This window comes from Onychostruthus taczanowskii, unplaced genomic scaffold (assembly GCF_017590055.1).
Source record: "Onychostruthus taczanowskii isolate IOZ18803 unplaced genomic scaffold, ASM1759005v1 scaffold52, whole genome shotgun sequence".
Lineage (NCBI taxonomy): Eukaryota > Metazoa > Chordata > Aves > Passeriformes > Passeridae > Onychostruthus > Onychostruthus taczanowskii.
Genome location: NW_024502791.1, coordinates 4,451,405 through 4,471,191, shown reverse-complemented (window position 1 = coordinate 4,471,191; position 19,787 = coordinate 4,451,405). Strand labels below are relative to the sequence as shown.

General features: G+C 39.8%; 1 protein-coding gene across 1 annotated transcript in view; it reads right to left on the bottom strand.

Moving 5' to 3' along the window:
• TBL1X (transducin beta like 1 X-linked) overlaps positions 1–19,787 on the bottom strand; it is a 194,124-nt gene that overhangs the window by 121,587 nt on the left and 52,750 nt on the right. The window contains exon 2 of the mRNA XM_041416458.1: positions 17,048–17,120. The gene's annotated coding sequence lies outside the window, so the exon portion shown is untranslated. The remainder of the gene's footprint in view (positions 1–17,047; positions 17,121–19,787) is intronic.

Genomic DNA, 19,787 nt, shown 5'->3' with positions numbered 1-19,787 from the left:
CTTTTTTTCACCAGTACAAAAAAAAAGCCTATCTGGACAGCTCTAGAAAATACAAAGAGAGGACAGTGAGAGTTTGATTCACAAGAACACATCCTTTGTTTGCTATTGGTACAGCTGCAGTGTGAAGTGTTTTCCCTGGGCTTGCAGTGACACTGAAGCAGCAGAGCTGACCTCTGGAAGAGGGAAACAGCTACATGGGCACTCTCGTGTTTCCAACCCGTGTGCAGTGTAGCAGTCACAGAAAGAGAGCAGTTCCAGCATAGGTGACAGTGCTTAGTTTAACTCAGAAAAAGGGAGCCCCCCAAGCCTGGCAGCGTTCAAGACCCGTGTGCAGTGTAGCAGTCACAGAAAGAGAGCTGTTCCAGCATAGGTGACAGTGCTTTAACTCAGAAAAAAAGGGAGCCCCAAGCCTGGCAGCGTTCAAGGCCGGGCTGCACAAGGCCTTGAGCAAGCTGGTCTGGTGAGAAGTGTCCCTGCCCATAGCAGCGGGGGCTGGGACTAGCTCACCTTTAAGGTCTATTCCAACCCTTTAACATTCTGTGCTTCTATTAGAAAATGAACAGAATAATAGAACCTTTTGTCTTTAGCGCTAACGTGGACTGCATATGTTGAGATTATGCTCAAAAGCAACACAGGTCCCACAGAAAAAGCTCATTGCTTATTGTTTTAAAGGGATGGCAGGGAAGAAGAAAAGCCTACTCAAGGGAATACAAGAAACCTATATACATCAGTGCCACAAAACTGGTAGCTAATAGCTACCTGAAAACAACACTCTGGAAACACTGCTTGGAAGGTGGTAGGAAAGTCCACAGCTGAAGGCCATGTGCCTGGCTCTGACTGGAATTTTTGTTTGATTGTTTTGTAGGGTTGTTTCCCTACTCTTTTTTCCTCTCCCTTATTACCATAAACAGATGCAGATGATTAAGAGCCTAGCTGTGAAGAGCTCTGGTAGTTTCAGCCCAGAGAGTCTCCAGGCAGGGCCAGGCAGAAAGGGTTACATGATCTTAAGCCACTGCTTCCACAGGGCGCACAGGCTGGATTGCATTTTCTTGAGCAGCGATTAAGCCCAGCAGATGAGTACAAAGGGTAATTGTCACATCTTAAACCAGCACAGCTAAATCTACCAGCCTTTATGAGACAGTAGTTTATATTAAAGGTCCAAACACCAAAGAAGCTAATCATTCCTTTTAAAAGACTTTCATTATATTCTAAGTGGCTTTCTTACTCTCTTAAGAGTTTATAATTCTTTATGCCACTTCTGCCTTTTCCAACAGGATACTGAGGGAATTAATTCATTAAAACATCAAGATCATTTGAAAAATTGAAGGAAACAAACTGCTGCAGAAAGCAAGAACAATTTACTAAAAATTGTTTTCATTATCCCACTTAATAATAGAATAATACACTTCAACAGCAGAGAATTTTCTAGTGGGTTATTCAGGAGGAATTGTTTTGTACAGATAATTTCTGTATTAGTATTAGAACCTTTCTCGAGTTACTTCAATGTAAGGGCTGTATGCATTGCTATTTCACGGCACATAATGTCTGCTCATAATGCAATGCTGTGTCACTCAAACCGTGAGAAAATGAAGCAAGTCATTTTTAGAAGCACTAAATACTTAAGGAAACAACACTTCATTAATATGATCACTAAAAAGCAAGTGATTAGATTACCTCAGAAGACAAATTTCAAGCCTAAAGTCGCACCTTGTACATACATGCATTTATTTGCCTATATGGAGAGATGTGTGCATGCACCCCTGTCTAGGGAAGGGTTCCCTAGGAGCGCTGGTGAGGGTCTGGAAAGGCTCCTTCCCTCCCCTCCACCCACCGTGCTGCAAGGCAGCTACCTGGAGAGAAAAAGGAGCCTTCATAGCATATTTATAAATGTTAAATGCCAGGGGAAACTGCTGAGAGATTCCTCAAGCTCGGATCCTCATTTTCTCCTGCATGGCCATCCCTGGGACACGGCTGGAAAACAAGGCAGCCATTTTCTCATAAGCTGTTACACTCAGCAAACCAGATTGAAGTGCTCGATAAGCTGCTGCTCTCTTCCTGCAGCGATCGAGAGCAAAAACAACCCATCACCCACAGACAGGTACAACCACAGCCATCTCTGCGCTCCTGCGTGAGCCCCAGCAGGCATGGAGGGGCCAGGGAGGGAGGGAAGGGGGGATGGATGGATGGATGGATGGATGGATGGATGGATGGATGGATGGATGGATGGATGGATGGATGGATGGGGAGGCCTGGATGTGAACACATCCATATTCCCGGGCTGTGCTACCCTATGTCTGGGCAAAACCTTATGGATGTGCGACCTGGTGCTGCTTGCTCGCGGTTTTGTGTTTCCAAAAATACACTGCCACTGTGAGAAAATACTTGGCTTTTACAGAACCTGTGCCTATGAGATACTGCCCTGTGTGGAAAAAGCCTCCAAACCTTGTGGTCCTTATGGAAGAGTGATTTTAATTGCATTCAGCGCAGGCATACATGCACCTGTATGTACACACATACATGACGCAATTTTCATAGGCAACCTGGCTGTAAATAACTCCTCTCACATGTAAGTAACCTCACTGAAATAGCTTTTTTGGGAACCAGACTGTCAAAAACAGTGAGCACCCTAACTCTGTACAGCGTACAGATGGGGATAGTCAAAACAATAGCTTGAGAATAGAAAGGTCTGTCTCTAGATGTAAAGCAACAAGCCATGGCACCTATACTTAAACTTACTTCTGTCTTCTACTATAACCCAGTTTCTTGTCATTTTTGTAAATCTCCCTATTTTATAAGAGTGTTTTGAAACTGGGCAGCAAGAAATCCTGGGAGATGCCATTTCAGTCTCAGCAAAATATGTTCAGCCTTAGCTATGCTCAAATCTGATGGAAAAAAAAATTCCCACTTAAGTTACGTCAACAGAGACTACGAAAATCCATCTGCTGAAGTCCCCCAGTACCCTCTGCATGCTGCCTGCCCAGCCCTGGCTCTTCTTTTCAACACAAAGCCAGGCTCTAGCCAGACCCCAGCAGGCAGGCCAGACACCCAGCCAGGCCTGAAGAATTCCAGGAAGTGGGGTACATGTCCCCATCCGGCCACTCCCAATGGCTTCTGCTTGGCTGGCCTGATTGCACTGGGCTCCCTGCACCTTGATGGAGGCTTCACAAACAGACGGTGATTCCCTGAAGCCATCCCAGTCCCCAGGCCTCGGGCTCGGTTCAACCCACACAGGCTCTGGTGTACATGCCTGGCTTGACTCTGCAGGTGCAAAGGCACATTTAATTCATTACATCCAGCTCGGACATCTCTTTCCAGTGGCTGGTCCATAAGAGATAGCAGCACAGTCCCATTACAGAAGGCAATCCCTTTGGTCAGCTTTAAGCAATTTTGTCACAGGCTATCAGTGGCCAGGAATACCTAAACTAGGACTGCTGTCAATATTATGTATTCTAAGCACTGCACCTAGGAAGTTTCCTTTCTCTATAAGAAAACAGGAGAACAGCCAAGGAGATGACACACAAATGATAATGTTATTAACACTGTAGAAAACCTAAATGTGAGAAAAGCACACCTGAGCTGCCAAAATCCAAGACACTGCCTCTCCTTTGCTTTTCCCAGACAGGAGCAGAGTTTTGCTCTGACCTCTCCCTTCCTATTGCCGCCTGCCTCCCTGGGCCATCAGTTCCTTTGCTTTTCCCAGACAGGAGCAGAGTTTTGCTCTGACCTCTCCCTTCCTATTGCCTGCCTCCCTGGGCCATCAGCAGCTGCCCCCACCACCTGCTGCTGCTTCCACGCTGGGCAAACAGCAGCCAGCTGAACTCGGCAACACTAACAAGACATTTTGTGCCCCACTACCTGCTCCAGCTCTTGAGCACAAGCGTTAAGTTTGCCCCTGAAAACTTTGCATGTGCAATTTCACTCATGTTCACTAAGGATGTTAAATAAAAATGGTTCCCAAAACATCATTCCTAATGCTGCAAACTTTTCTGTTTCCCAGAGTTGCTACATGGCTTTGCAATGAGCCTAATGTAAATGATGGCTGTACACCAGAGATTATTCTGGCCAGCTTTTTAAGACAAAAAGTCAGAATAAACACAAATAGAGCACCAGTACTTAAAACATGTGATACCCTCATCAGTCATCAAAACTACTGAAATATAGCCCTGTTCTACATGATTAGCTGGTGAAGAACATGTTTGTTCTGTGGCCATTGATTTTTACAGGGTGAAGTAGTAAGTCTTGTTTTTCTGCCAAGTATTGACGCACCAAGGCATTTTTTAAATATATTTTATTTTGAAATGCAAGATAGCTTAAGTTTTAGAGCAGAAAGTCTCCTCACTCCACTAAAATTCAAAGTATGTAAAACCACAGCTCTATCAATCATGTCATCTGTACTAAAAATGCCTTTCTTTTCTTTTCTTTTTTTTTTTTTTTTTTTTGGGCCACAAGACTAGTATACCATGTGCAGGTGGTAACATCTAAAAATATATCACAGAAGACATATGTAAAACCAGACTACTCATTTTCTTAATCCAAACAGCAAGTAGAAATGAACCCATGCTGATCTAGCTCATACACCTCTCAGCACTAGAGGCTTCTCACTAGACCTGCAACCCTCATGCTTAAACATCATTTCCAGAAATGAAACAAACACACAGTTCCCTACACCTGTTTCATACCATCAAACCAGATAAAATGGCTTGATCTCTTCCAGGAAGGAAGGAGTTCAGCACTGGATTGGGGAGTCAGACAAGCACCGTATGGCTAGAAGGGACGGGAAGACAAAAGTGAGAGCTGAACCACCCCTCTCAGTGGCAGCAAGAGTTACACTGGCTCAGCTGTGTTGTCTAATCAAGTATTCTAAATCAATTAAGAGTGAAGCCAATTTGTACACATGAATCTTCGTATTTATAAATGAACCTAAATATTCCACAGTACTATTCCACACGGTTTATTTCCTGTAGTACATGGATAGAAACCCAGGACTGACTGAGCTCATTAGCCATGAAAACATGCTGTTTTATCAGACAAGCTTTTGTCCAGCAATAAAAAAAACGAGCAGTGAATGGATGAACCTTTCCTGCCCTATAAAACAATGGTTCCCCATGCAGGAATGTCAGTTAACAGTAAACATGCTCTCTCAGTTGTTTGGAATTGTCACCAGGTTTGTAAATAATCCTTATGCATCTTCCCAGAATACTGCATTTCTCACAGATTTTAAAGGAAACAGAAAGACGCTTTCAGTGTGGAGAGTATTTTCCCAGGTTTTAGTTTAAGCAGTGATGCTCAAGCAGAGTAGAATGGCTACAGACACCTGCAAGGGTGATGCTCCACAGATGCCTTCCCCGCCTCTCCACACAAATGGCTGAGTCACTCATTGTTTAATGGCCCGGGGCAGTGAGCTATAGCCTGTCCTAGGCACACCTGATCTGGCCATGGCTTGCTTTACAAAAGGTGCACAGCAAAGTAAAGCATTTCAGCAGTGACTCAGCACTGTGCATTAACAGCCAGCCTAAGCTTACTGAAGAGCCTGTGCTTCCATGTGTCGGGGACAGACTGCCGAGCTGGCTGGAAGCTCCTTGCGCATCTTTCAGCTCCGGGCAGCAGCACGGCAGGGCTGACAGTACCCTGGAATGGGAGCACAGCTCAAGGAGAAGGGAAGGAGGGCAGGACACTGCTTTTGAATTGGCTCAGGTCAGCTGCTAAGAGTTGGATCCCCTTGGTCCACAGGAGGAAGTGGAAGCCGAGCAGCTGATGAAGCTGTGAAGAATTAGGTGTCTTTATACCCTCCATGCAAAAGGAGTGGAACAGAAAGCAGTGCTCAGAGGAATGTGGTATATCCTGCATGCACATACATACCCACGTGCAGAAATGAATGCTTTTGGTCATACCGGAAAGCACAGGGAGGTAAGAAATAAAGAGAGTCATTGTAATCTGATTAGCTGTGTAATTAAGACTAAACTGGGAGATCAATGAGGGAAACTATAAGGAGGGGTTTTTTTTCAGCACAGTATGCTAGAGAAAAAATGAGAAATCTGGTGGAAATCTAATGGGATAAAGTAACAGATGGTAGGTGGACACCCAAGGGATATGAAATATGCTTAAAGATGATAATGGCTAACAATATGATTAAGAGTACATGCAATCTCACAATGCACTACATGGAACTGAAATGTAAGTACTAAGGCCATAAACCCCTTAACATTATAGATTAGATTTACATACTTTTATAGACACCTACAAGACGAACAGGAAGAACACTTACGAAAAGGTTCTATGTAACACAAGTATTGGGCCTACTTAAGGGAATGGCTTGTGTTGCTGTCTTGAGAAACTGGTAAATAACTGTCTACAAATATGAGACAGGATCACAGGACACACATAACAATAAATAATTGACTCACTACAGAAAAGATCAAGTACAAACCACCATCACCTGAGCAACCTGAGGCCTACCTCACACTACATCTCTCTACTGGCCTGTAAGGACCCTGGGGAAAAAAATGTAGATCAAATCCTACCACTTTTTCAATCACAAATACACCAGCAACTTCCAGCAAAATCTTCCACATAACGCACCGTTCTCCCAGTTGGTACTCGTGCAGGAGTAGGGATTGTGGTCTAAAAGCTGGACACACGAGCAGGTCAAGTCAAGATGGCCACTGATGCTCAGGCACTGCTTTCAATTTTTTCTTGCGCATCATCAAATTTGCTACAGCGGTCTCATTGAACTATGGTGGTACTGTGCCTTCTAAATATTTGCCAATAATTAAATAATACCTATAAACAATACAGCCCAGCTGTAGAATTGCTTATTTCTCCACAAAATAAATGAACATTATATATAAAAATGCCAGATATATACAGATAGATGGATACATAATTACACAAAACAGTGTTAAATGGAGTAAATGCAAACAAATTATTTAAAAATATATAAACCAATGCTGAATTTCCCAGTTATTTATGTAGATTTATTTTAAAATATATCTGATTGCGCTCATAGCATTGATGAAGACAATAGTAATGCACTAAATGTCATTAAGCACTTAAACTAAAATTCCTCCTTGATCATCCCTACACAAGGGATTTTATTTTGCCACCCCAGGACAAGACAAAAACAACCAGAAGGTCAGAGAATTCTTACTCTGTTATGAGAGCAAACTAAATAATTTCCAAAAGCAAGAGTCCTCTCCCAGACACAGTCCTGCTTTTGGCTCTCCCATCTCCAACTGGCACTAATTTAAATGAGGGGACTGGTAGATTTAGCACTTCAGCTGATATCAATTACTGTTGTATCACGCAAAGCACTCCCTGAAGTAATCAAGAACTAAGCTGCTTATGGAAGTAGTGTAAAACCTGCACTCAAAATTAAACAGAAGCCAGTACACAGCAGAGACATAACCATCCCCTCTGTAAGAAAAAGAGATTTAAATGGGCAGCTGCATTCTGCATCAGCAGAATTACAACCATTTCTGTGAATGGTTTTAAGGTGCATAGAGAGGTCACTGTGTTCCACAGATTGGGTTACTGCAAAGCCAACAGATAATGACTACATAAAAGAAGTGTAACTGGGCACTGGACTGCCTTAAAACAACTGAAGAGAAACAGAATAAGCCAGAATGATGCTGACTCTGATGTAGCTTCAGAGCAAGCATCATCCTCTAATTTACTCAGAATTAACTTATGAAACCTTCCCAGTGTTTTTACAACCACAAAATTAAAAAAACAAACAAAGAAAACAAAAAACCAACCAAAAAAACCCAAAAAACAAACAAGTCCCAAACCACAGATTCAATTTTTTTTATCCTAGCGCAGGAAAATGGTGGGAGGTAATGGAAGTGGACCCAATTAAATGTGATGTAAGGAACCAACAAGAGACAAACTCTTCAGAAGCCTAAGTTGCAACAGCTGTCTTGCACTGTTGTGCTTTTGTCTGTTCTCAGGATCCCACCTCAATGGTTTCTGCTCAAGGACAATTTTGTTTTAAGGATGCTTAAAGCAGTACTTGTCATATAGGGCAGGCTCACTCAGCTGAGAACAGCTCAAGTCACTGCAGGCCCCCCTCTCTCCAAAAGGGCAGATATAGATAGGCTTCCTGGCACCTTTCCATCCTACAATTTCCTACTGCTATTACACTGATGATTCAAATCTAATTTTAACAAGCAAGCAAGCCTTCTGCTGTCAGCAGCCATTGTTCCAAGACAGAAGGAAAATACTTTAAGCACATTTTTGTGCCTTCCAGCATCTGCATTCTTGTATTGCTTTTGTTCCTGGAGAGGGGCACAGAAAAGGAAAATAAGGAGAGCACTTCCCAAGATAAGGAGCTAAGATATCAGTGTTGTCACTTATCATTTCCTAAACAAACTAAATTTTCCCAAACAGTGCACGGGTGGCAGAAGGATATTACTCATTTAAGGACTAATGCTTTGAAAATCTAAAAAACTTGCTACTGTAACAAAGCAAGATTCAAACCATATTCCCCTAAGAACACATAAAAACAATGTGGTTTTTTTTCTTTTTTCAAAAATAGAAAAATATTTTCCACATACTTTGGTATATTTCAGTCCTACACAGCTGCAATACTTATCTTTTTTTAATAACTAAATATATTAATTTCTTTACAGCTAAGTTTGTGTGTAAATGAAACTGCTTTACCAGTTCAGAAAGAATCAAAAAAAATCCTTGATTATATACTATCTCACAAGATGTGACCATTCACCATGTTTCTATGTGTTTGCATAAGAGATCAGAAAAAGGAAAGTAATTTGAATATTCTTTTGCATATTTTTAAGACGGCCTTCAAAAGCCAAGTGAACACAGAATAACATGCTGAGTTATTAGCTGTACAGCAAAAGAAATCATCCCACAAAATCTGCATTATCAGTGAAAACTTGCAAGGGGTAGGATATTCACTGAACATCCTTAGTTCTGAAGATTATTGCAGAAGAAGGGCATAAACTCAGTTCCAATAACCAAGGACAAGACAAGCATAGAAAAGTCTTCCAGGCAAGGAAGAAACAGGCCAGTTTGTCCTGAGTAACAGCATATTCAAGTCAGTTGTATGACAAGTCCTGATGTTTACATTGTATGATTTTAATAAATCTATAATAGAAGATTAAATATATCTGCAGGTCTCCTAAATAAAACACATGCTATACTGTGGTGCTGAAATATGCAAGGTGTTTTTATTACCTAGAATTCATATCACAGAAGGTTATTTACACACTGGAACAGGAAATATTTAGTAGCAGTTAACACCCTAAAAGGTGCAGAAAATGTTACCTGTGCAATACACTGCTACACTGTTGTCTCAATGGCAGTAGACAGAACACAGGGATCAAGTGTTGCAGTCCCCTTAGACAGACATTGTGTAACCTGCCTAAGGTATTTAATTTGATCTCTTTGTTCAATTCAGTGACATTGGCATTCATTCACATTCAGCAACTTATTAATCTAAAAAAGCTAAGGAGTCTTTCATTTCTTCTTGTCTCCAAACTCCATTTGTTCTTCTTTAAAATTAATGCCATAAATAAAATGTTGTGTTTAGACCTGCTGTGATACTGCCAGCCAATTTTGCTGCAGATAAAGGTCAAGGAAAAATTTATTAAAGAACAAAGTAACATTTTTTCCCAAACTCCCTATATTAAAGAACAGTGCCAAGCATCTAAATAAACTCCCAACATAGGTCAATCCTTAATGGGCTTGTAAGTGAGCTATGTGTTTTTAAGAGCTAGCCTTTGGAGCATTACTGAACTGTTTCTTGCACAGCAACTACTGTGTTGCAACTGCCCTCCAGAAACCTGTGACTATCATCTGAACTAAATAGCCAGTCTGGATGAAAGCCCAAACCCTAACTGAAGGTCTCAATAAGCACGAATCCAACAAGAGACACAAGTCACCTCCTACGTCTGCTGCGTTTCCTCAAAAACACAAATTTTGAAACTCAAACATGCAATTCATGCATTAAACACCATGTTCAAACACTGAAAGAAATTGTATTTTTGAAATTCATCTGAGCTGGATGTAAAAATTTCAGCTAATTCCTTGTCTCAGCCTCAATGAATATTGGGGGAATAACAAAATCTGTTTACTGTTTGAATTCTTCTTTTTCTTATTTCCAGTGCATCTTTTTATTTCCATAGCATCCAAACAAAAAGAGCCTTCTCATATCATAAATCTTCACATGGTTATTACCAGATGATGACCAACTCATAATTTCAGTCTTCTTTTAACAAGAAAGACTGAATTTTATGTTTTCTACTATAAAAATCAGCTCCTGCAGAACCACCAAACTATTTCTGCAATAAACGCACATTCTCAGAGCTCCTGGTATGAGTACCACTCATCCATGTTGCACTGCCACACCAGCTAAATATCCTCCATTCCACATGGACAGCAAACACACTTTTTATTTGTAAGTCTTGTAATCTTACATCAAAACATTGAATCACTGATTGGGAGACTTACGTGCAAGCTGTACAGTGTGGCCACAGTGCACCTTCAGGATACACAAATGACAACTGCTGAAGGAGCTTCAGATATTATGGGCTTGCAGATTAAAACAAGAAGACATCACCTTGCTATTCCTCATCACTATCTTCAGAACTGAGTAGGGTAATGTGAAATAAAGAACAGAATAAGAGCACAATAAGAAAATAAGAAAACTAACACCTAAGACCTCCTGGAAACCAAAGCAGGCAAACAGGAACAAAATGCTGATATTTAGCTCAGAAAACAGCTCAACATAGCTTTTTCCAGTGACTACAACTGGAGCCAGTAACTGCTGTATTTGCTTATGGATTAAGCTGGTATTTTAGGGACAGCATGCAAGACAGCCTTCTGCAGAAGTAGACAAGTACTTCCCATGTGTTATTATCATACAGAATTAACAGAGACATGGCCCTGTACATCTGGCTTCAAAGCAGAGCAGATACTGCAACCTCTGCCTTCCTCAAGGCAGGCATGCACACAAACCAACAGGCTATTTTGGATGGATGCTTAACATTGACTTGATAGATACGAAGTTCCAGACACAAGGACTTGGAATTTAATGCAATGAAAAGCAAAAATAGAAATAGAAAGCAATGTATGGCTTGGGAAAATGCAAGATATAACATGTTTGGTATGAAAAAAACTGAGATCAGTAATAAGGAAGGTAGGGAAGGAAGGGAGGGAGTGCACTGAGACATAAATGATGTAGGAGGTAATACAAGCAGTCAATCTAGAGAGCAGAATTTTAAAAAAGAAAAGCATCACTAATCATGATAATAGAAAAAAATATATATTCTCTACAAATTTAGGAGAACCTGGACTCCTGAATCTCCTGATTAAATGAAGGCAGGTCTCTCAAAAGCAAAAAGGTGAAGAACTGACATTTGAGTAAAGAAAGATAATTTTTTACAGGTGAAAAATGGTAAGGTGGGCAAAGAGATAGTGGGATAATTGTTCATAAATACCTAAAAGAAAAGGATGTGCATAGAAAAAGGATGACATTTTCTAACAGCTATGGAAACTCAAGAAGGAGTACTTGGAAAGCGGGGACTTTTTTCGTGGTTTGTTTTTGTTGGGGTTTTTTACATAAAAATATTGAGAAACTAGAAGGAAAGGCTTTTTGGAGGCGAATGACTGTTGGCCTGCAACAACCTGCCAGAGGGAATACTGCAAAGATACTGCTGGATTAACAGAAAATGAACTGATGGGAACAGTCCTGTATCAGAAGGAGGAATGCCTTGGATAATGTAAAAAACCACTGCCCAGTCTGCTTATCTGTACACTATGCATACAACTAAGATATATTACCTGAAAATTTGTGCTCCCTTTTTAATACAACAGTAATGTACTTTATTACTGATTTTAACAGGCTTTAATAGGAGGAAGCATACATTCAATTATTTTATTACATGCTTTGAATATAAATGGTGAGCATCTGCACTCTAGTTTACTCCTTCCATCCTCACACTCTCATAAAAACAGCACTGGCACATTTTAGAATTCAGAGCAGCCCTCCCCAGCCCAGCCGCTTTCTTGGCTGGTTTGCTGGGATCTATATATCCAATCTAATTATTTTGATTCCCATTTCCAAGCCTATCAGTGGTGCAGTGGTGCAAGAAATCAAAATGCCAGTCTCCTGAATGTGTTAGAACCTAAAAGCTAACAGCTACTCATTTGCAGAGGCATCACTGCATGGCCCAAAGCCCCTGTCACCAGGCAATTTACATTCAGGGTTCTGGATGTGACTCGAGAGGGGTTTCCCAGCACACCAATACAGAGTATTTCATACAGCATTTCAGATATGCTACAGGTTGTTGCATCATCTTATTTTGTCACAGCATAACTGACAAAAAACCCCCCCAGCAACGCTTTGTTCAAAATTCGTCTCTTTCTAAAGACTCGAGTCTTTCTTCTTTGTTATTTTTCCCTTTCTTTTCTTCAAAGGCAAAAAATAGGATCATACAAGTTTATCTTCCCTTAAGTGATCAGAAGAGAGTCAGCAATAATCCTGCCAAAACACCTACTGCCCTCTCAAATCAGGGGGATCATATGTTGCTCAGTAGCTGAATTTCCCTGCGGATCTTTTCTCTGCATAGAAGCTGTGCCCCTCTCGAATTACAGTCTTACTTAGATTACTAATGCTCAGCACCACCAAAAATATTCCCATTCATTTCTCCAGCTTTTACAAACATGATAACATGATTTGTGTTTAAATAGAAGAGTCACCGTTTTACTTTTTATTATGAGTATCATATGTTTGGCAAGCTGTCTGACCTTCCTTATGATGATGAATGCTGCAGCAAACAATTTGCTGTATCTTTAAAGAAATGGCCAATTCAATTACATTATGCCAGAAGCTTTCAAATCCCTCTCTGCCAAATGTCTTTGCTATATCCTGCCACAGACAGCCCATTTGTATTCCAGCACAGTAGGACACTTGTTTTGTTGAAGCACACAGTTCTAGTTCGGTACTATCAACAGAGCAGTATTTCAGTTCTCCAGCTCTGTGCTCCTTGCACCCCCTCTACCCTCGGTTATCAGGCATTTCAATTTTACTGACCAAACGTGTATGCATTACTAATTATGTGCATGAAATGCAGTAGTTATCGACTGCTACAACAAAATACATTAGTGGCCAATTACATGAGTTCTTGGCAGCAATGGTTATCATTCTAGTGGATTTAATCATTGCACTTAAAGTGAAGCTTGAGATTCCCTTTGAGATTACACCACTAATTGCTTCTGTTTTGCCAGTTACTGCATGAGCTGTTTGCAAAAAGGATCACTAAAGATGCTTTCTAAATATGGGAAAGCAGCAAACAGATGAAGCCTCCTGTAATGAGTGTCCCCCCTCCCGAAAAACCACAGTGTCAATTTATTCATACCACAATGCTCCTCTCCCATTCCTATTCCCCGTCACCTCCTCTTTCCCTCTCATTTCTTGTTATTTGGGCAGACAGCAGCAATACAGCTGCATTGCTATTCATGTGAATCATGCCACACACTATCATTTATTTATATAGATACTGAGAATATTGTACTGCAAAAATATAAAAAAGCTTCCCCCTCTCTCCTGTGTTTGCAGAGAGGATACTACTAATTATTATTATGATTATGACAGAATGTTTAAATTGTCTTAGACCTTAAAAGAAAAAGGAAAAAAAAAACCAACTTAGGCCAAGTGCATGATTTATTACATGTACAATACCATTCTGATAGGCTTCCACTCTCCAGGAATTCCTAAAAACAAACACTCCCCCCTCCTAAGGAATTTGTAATATAACATATTGTTCTTTAAAAGCCCACATCTACTTCCAGCTTGTCAGTAGTGATGAATTATCTGGTTTACAGCCTCATAAAGCAAAAGTGTCTATATATTTTAATGCTGAGGCCCACCTCAGGACTTTGGTACTTTTCATATGTGATATACAACTTTCCAAACATGACAGAAAGGCTTCAGGTGAAACAAAGAGATATAATTGTCATCAACATTTTAGGTCTGATCAAAATAAGTAATCTTTCAAAGACAAAAAGAATGGGGAAGGATTACAATTACAGTTTTATTAGCTGAGAACAAACTATTTTAATCATAAAATTGTTTCAATAAATTTGTTTGGCTTCTTTTTATTAAAAATTTCAGCTACTAAAGCTTTCCATTACTCAAACACCACTCTGTGAACAACAAAGAAACACTCAAAAATATAAAAAAAACCCCAACAATTCTCAATAAAAATTTTCTCATGACGTTAGAAAACCTCCTATGTTTGTCTTAACAAACACCAACATTTTTAGGATTTCAATAGATGCTAGGTTGATAAAACTTTAATTAGAAACTTAATTGATCTCTGTGAGAGAGATACCGTAGAGAAAGTTTTAAATCCCCAGAGACTTCTACACTATAAACAGCAGAGCATATGACATCTTTAAAAGCTGTCAGAAACCATACACTGTGATTTACAAAAATAATAGCAATCTCTGTGAAATTAACTGCTAAAAGAAGTCGAAAAGCTTCATCCTATGCTATCAACAGGCTACAGCAACAGCACCAGTCAGCTTCACTTCAGCTTCTAAGTACAGCACAGACCAATTCCTACCAATCCCTGGAAAAGACCAGAAGGCAGCAGAACTTGGTAACACCACTGATACATTTATTTATCACACCCAGATGTAGATTTGCACAAAACCAGTTGATCTTTCCAGAACGGCAGGCACAAGAACTGCTGCACACAGGATGCTCTCAAAACCAAGGCCAGTTCATTTTCATGCTTACCAGAGAAAATCTTGCCCCAAGGCACTCAATTTCAAGTCTGAATGAGAAAATCTGTAGGTGATACAGTAACTACAGTAACTGGCAAACAATAAACTGGGTAAAACACCTAGAGATCAATCCTATATTCATGAAGGAACACACTACACAATTCAAGTGGATTATCTCCATTTCTTAGTTCACTAGTTTTGACTTCTACCTTATTACACAACAATTACAGACAATTTTCAAGTACAAAGTAACACAACACTGACACAGTATCTTTGTCACCATACCTACAGGTCCTCCAGTCCAGCAGAATGACTGCCTTTGTTTTGTATGGGCAAGCTCCTGTCTCATGTACATAGGCACAAAATCTAAATTACAATTCCAAGAAGACTGCAATTGCATCTGGAATTTCTAGTGCTGCCTTTCAAATGAGGAATCAGGAACAAATCAGGAGAAGAAAATATTCCCAAAATGAACAGCTGAGCTTATGCAGCACCCAAAATACAAAAGGTTGGGAAATAGCTGTCTTTCATCACTGTCAAAAGCAATAGACTAAAATACGCAGAGTAGGACTGATAACACAGGAAATAAATGAAAACATTTGCTTCATGTTAGTATAGAAGTTAAAAGAAACAGGGCAAAAACCTCTCTCAAAGGTTCCTGCTGGATTTAAAACAGAGCTGTTGAGCAAACTGGGATTTCAAAACATGCCACTATCATTTAAGAACACTGTACTTCTCTTCTTTAATAAATCTTACACCTGTTCATTAGTCCAGAGACCTAATTCCTAAAACCATACACAGCAAGTGCAAGGCAAGGAACCAGAACTTCAATGAGAAGTGCTAATGCAGAGGAAAGCAACCAGTTACTTATAATACAGTCTCAGTCATTATTTGTAATTCACCTAACTTACAAATAAAAGAACTATAATGCTAAATGCTACCATGATGTACTTCTCAATGAATTAGAAGTCTTATGTGTGCAGAGCTCACAAAGCCTGGCAGATTTTTAGGTTACATATTTAATTCTCTTTAATATTGAAAGCAATGAGAGACATTTTTGTCTACTACTCTACTGCAGGGATAAACACAATAAATACTCTAGCAAAATGAAATACACTTTTTTATGCAATGATGTGATGGATATAAATTTGTAAGTTCATTAATTAAGTAGAAGAGTATGAATAAACCACGTCACAGATTTGGAAAAAACAACACTGATAACAAGTTTAGAACAGATTAAATTGAAAGACTTTCAGCTGGTAAGTATTATTTTTCAAAATTTAATGTAGATACCAGTAAGGATATTCATTTTAGTAAAGCTCTCTAAAACCAAAGATAATTCTTTTAGCATGAGAAATGCCAACAGGAAGAAAGGCTCCACTCTGGCAATTGTTTCAGAAAACTCAATTAACTTGCCCATTTAAAAAAAAAAATGTTACCAGTACAAAGAAGTTTCATGCCATAAAAAATTTATCTGCTTATTAATATTACAGACATTTCATATATGAATATGTATGATTAAATAAATGTGTTAAGTAATAAGTAAGACATCAACGTACCTTTTCAACATGTAAAATAATTTTTTGCAACCAGAATAATGCTTGGGTTGCCAGGAAAGAAAGCTCTGTGGATAAATGGAAAATACTCTTCCTGCCTTTCAGAAAAGTGTGTAGGCTGGGTTTGGGACTGGGGGACTCCAGATGCCAAAGAATGTCTACCACATGCCCCATCCAAGCTGATGAAGAAAAGCTGTCCCTGTCCTGTTTTAGTGAAAGCAAACCCCAATCAAGACAATAGTTTTTGTCTCAAAAAACAGCCCTCATGAAGTGAGCATTCATCCTTTCCAAGACAACCTTCCACGAGGTCATCTTCTTAGCCTTCACCCTCTGATGACCTCATATTTAACCTGGCCTGACCTTCAGTTCTGCTGAGTCTCAGCTCCTTACTATGATTACAAACCAGCAAGATCAAGTTAAGCCTTAAGAAACTCAGACATTAGTCTGAAGATAAACAACTGCAAAGGCAAAACATCAAAATACCAAGAAATCCAGTTTATAAGCTATGTTTCAGTCTATAGAGACTTCAAGGGCAGCAACAAAAACAAAATGTACCACAAAGCACTGAAGGCTCTATAGCACATTCCCTCCCTTGCAGGTACTCTACCACTTCTGGTCTTTGTCAGTTCAAAAGCCAAACTATTGTCTGAATTTACAACTGCAATTAGGCATGGAGATGCTGAAAAATATTTCACTTCTTAACATTTTGTAAAGCTGATTTCCACTAAGTATTCACTTACTCAGGTGCAAGAACAGTCAAGGTCCCCAGTTTGCCCCAGATTTTCCCTTCAGGCCAGTGTTATCCTTAGGTACCTGTGCACAATAAAAAGAAACAAATAAAACATTAATTTACATTACTCCTCATAAGTTCATCTCTTGATTGTATCAACTTTTATGGCCCCAATTTAAGAATTCAGATCTCCAGTTTTTCCCACAGGATTATTTCCCATCAATATGGTTAACCTGAAGCAAACTCAAAGCTGTTTTCCCCATGTAAAAAAACCGGGGTTTATTTGACGAGTATATATATATATATATATATATATATATATATATATATATATATTTACCATGACCCTAAATGAAAGAGTTTTCTGTAAGAAAACTCATGCAAATTCATCCTAATAGATGGGGGGATTGCATGGTTTAGGTATATTTCATCACTTGTTTTTAGGAGTATAAACACAGAACACACTGTTAAGCCTTTGTTAGCCACATATTTAAACTACCTTAAATCTGTTAACATGTGACAAGCAAATCCTACATATTCAATTACTGCTTTAAAAATTGAAAGAAGGTTCGTGTACAGGTGCACTGTCAGTTAAGGAGCTCAAAAAATAGAGTTATTCTTTCTCCTGGCACTAGTATGAATTTAAAAAACATTTTCAAAATGTGCCATTCAACCATATGGAATCAATTTTTGCAGACATATGGAGCGCCAATTAAATAAGTGTGGCTTTGCTGACACAAAAGTCCACCTGCACGTATTCAAATTTTCCAGAATTAGACCATCTAATTTAGAGCAGCCCATTTAACAGTAAAAGAGTAGAAAAGCAATGTATTTGATATGACACAACCTCTGTAACCAGTCTCCTTAAATAGCAATTGCAGCCTTACTTTTGACCATGGTAAGGATATAATCAGACAAGATTGAATTAGCTCCCCTAAAATACAGCTCCAATTACATCAGATCAAAAGAAAATAATTTTTTGTCTTCTCCATCATGCAAGTAAATATATAATTGGGAAATTAAGCAAGGTACAATTTTTCAAAGAAGATTTTACCAGAAGTCAACAGAAATTAAAAAACTGACTGTAACCTTACTTTCCAGATTTTCCTAGGTTTTTTGCAAATATTTTCCCACAAGAAATGTACAGAAAGCATGCCATTTAAAGAAACACAAGTCAACAAGTTATATACACACATCAACACTCTAAAATCCTAATGTAAGATAGGTATCCAATGATGTGGAAACTAACAAATTCTTGAGGTAAGCTCTTCAGAAGTTTTTTCTGTTTTTTTCCCAAGGATTTGCAGTTAATTGGGCACCCTTGCTCAAATCCAGTTTGACTGACTTTGTGTTAGGTGATAACACACAGGTTTTTTTCCCACAGGACCCCAGCCTCATTCAGTGAATACAGCAGCTAAAAGAGTCGTGAAACTCTACCCAGTGGCTGCACTCCACATGGTCACACACAGCTCTACACCCTCACTGCTCCAGGTTACCCTGTGCTTTCCAGAACAGCACTCTGAGGACAGAAATGCCCTTTCTTGGACAGAGCTCCCTTTGGTGCTGCCAGGTAACAACACACCCCTGCCAAGGGCTTCATGTGATCCCAGAGACAAGAAAACTTCAAAATCAGGAGCATTACAAACTTTGCTGTTCAACCAGGTTCCTAAAACTCATTTTTTCCGAGTATTTAGCTTTCTATAATACCTTAATTAATTTGCTGGAGAAGCTGTATCCACCTAGTTTCTTTAGTTAAGGTGACACTTCTCCCCTCACTTGTGAGCTGCCCCGTTCACTACCTGTCTTAGGGTTTCCACAACAAATAAAAGCAGGTTTCCAGAGACCTGTCCTTCTTTGCTGCAGTCTTCATACACATCTGTTCCACTTGGAAAGACCATACAATGCTGAGATCATAGAATTTAAAACTGTATCATAATGTAAATGTCCAGGGGAGCTCAGTTAACATATTTTATACAATCTTAATTCTGTGCTTTCCCAGCTTTGCAGAACTTGCTCTTTGTAGCTCTTTACTCAAGGCAGCTTTCTGAGCTTGGTTTATTTAAGACAGTAGCCACTGAAATGGAGAAGCTCCATCTCGCTCAATACAGATATTCAGTCTCCCTCAAAACTTCTCATCCAAGCCTCATTATTGCCAGTCCTGTGGACATGTGCTACTGCCCCCATCCACTCTTGTCTTTAGGCTCAGTTTCCTACTTGGGATCCCAGCCCTGCCGTTTCATTGACCACTTCATTCTCAACAACTTCATTATACCATATATTGCTCCCACCCCATAACCAGAGTCCCACTAGCTTCCAGCTCTCCTGTACCAGCATTCCTTTTAATCTCTCAGCTTTCTGCACCCTTCACAGATCTCTTCGTTTTTCCATATCACTTTTCACCTTCCAATGTTTTTCCCACTTCTTTACTCCCCCGCTCACTTCCTGTGCTTCCCTCCTGCCCTGGCAGTTTCCAAATTTCTTCTCAACAGCTAAGTCCATGTGTTTTCCTGGTTCCTCCGCAGTCTCTGTGATTAGCATGCCGCAGCCATGGCTGCTACGCTTTGTGCAGAACTCACTCCTAATGACGGGTGTTAAAGAGATCCGTACAAGGGCTAATGAGCGGGAACACTTAATTTCAGGATCCCAGAAGAACTGGGGCAGAAGAAAAGCCAAACCAGCGGTGCAGAAATAGAATTTTAGGCATTTAAATACCTCACTACAGACTCCTATATATTTAGATGTCAAGGCAC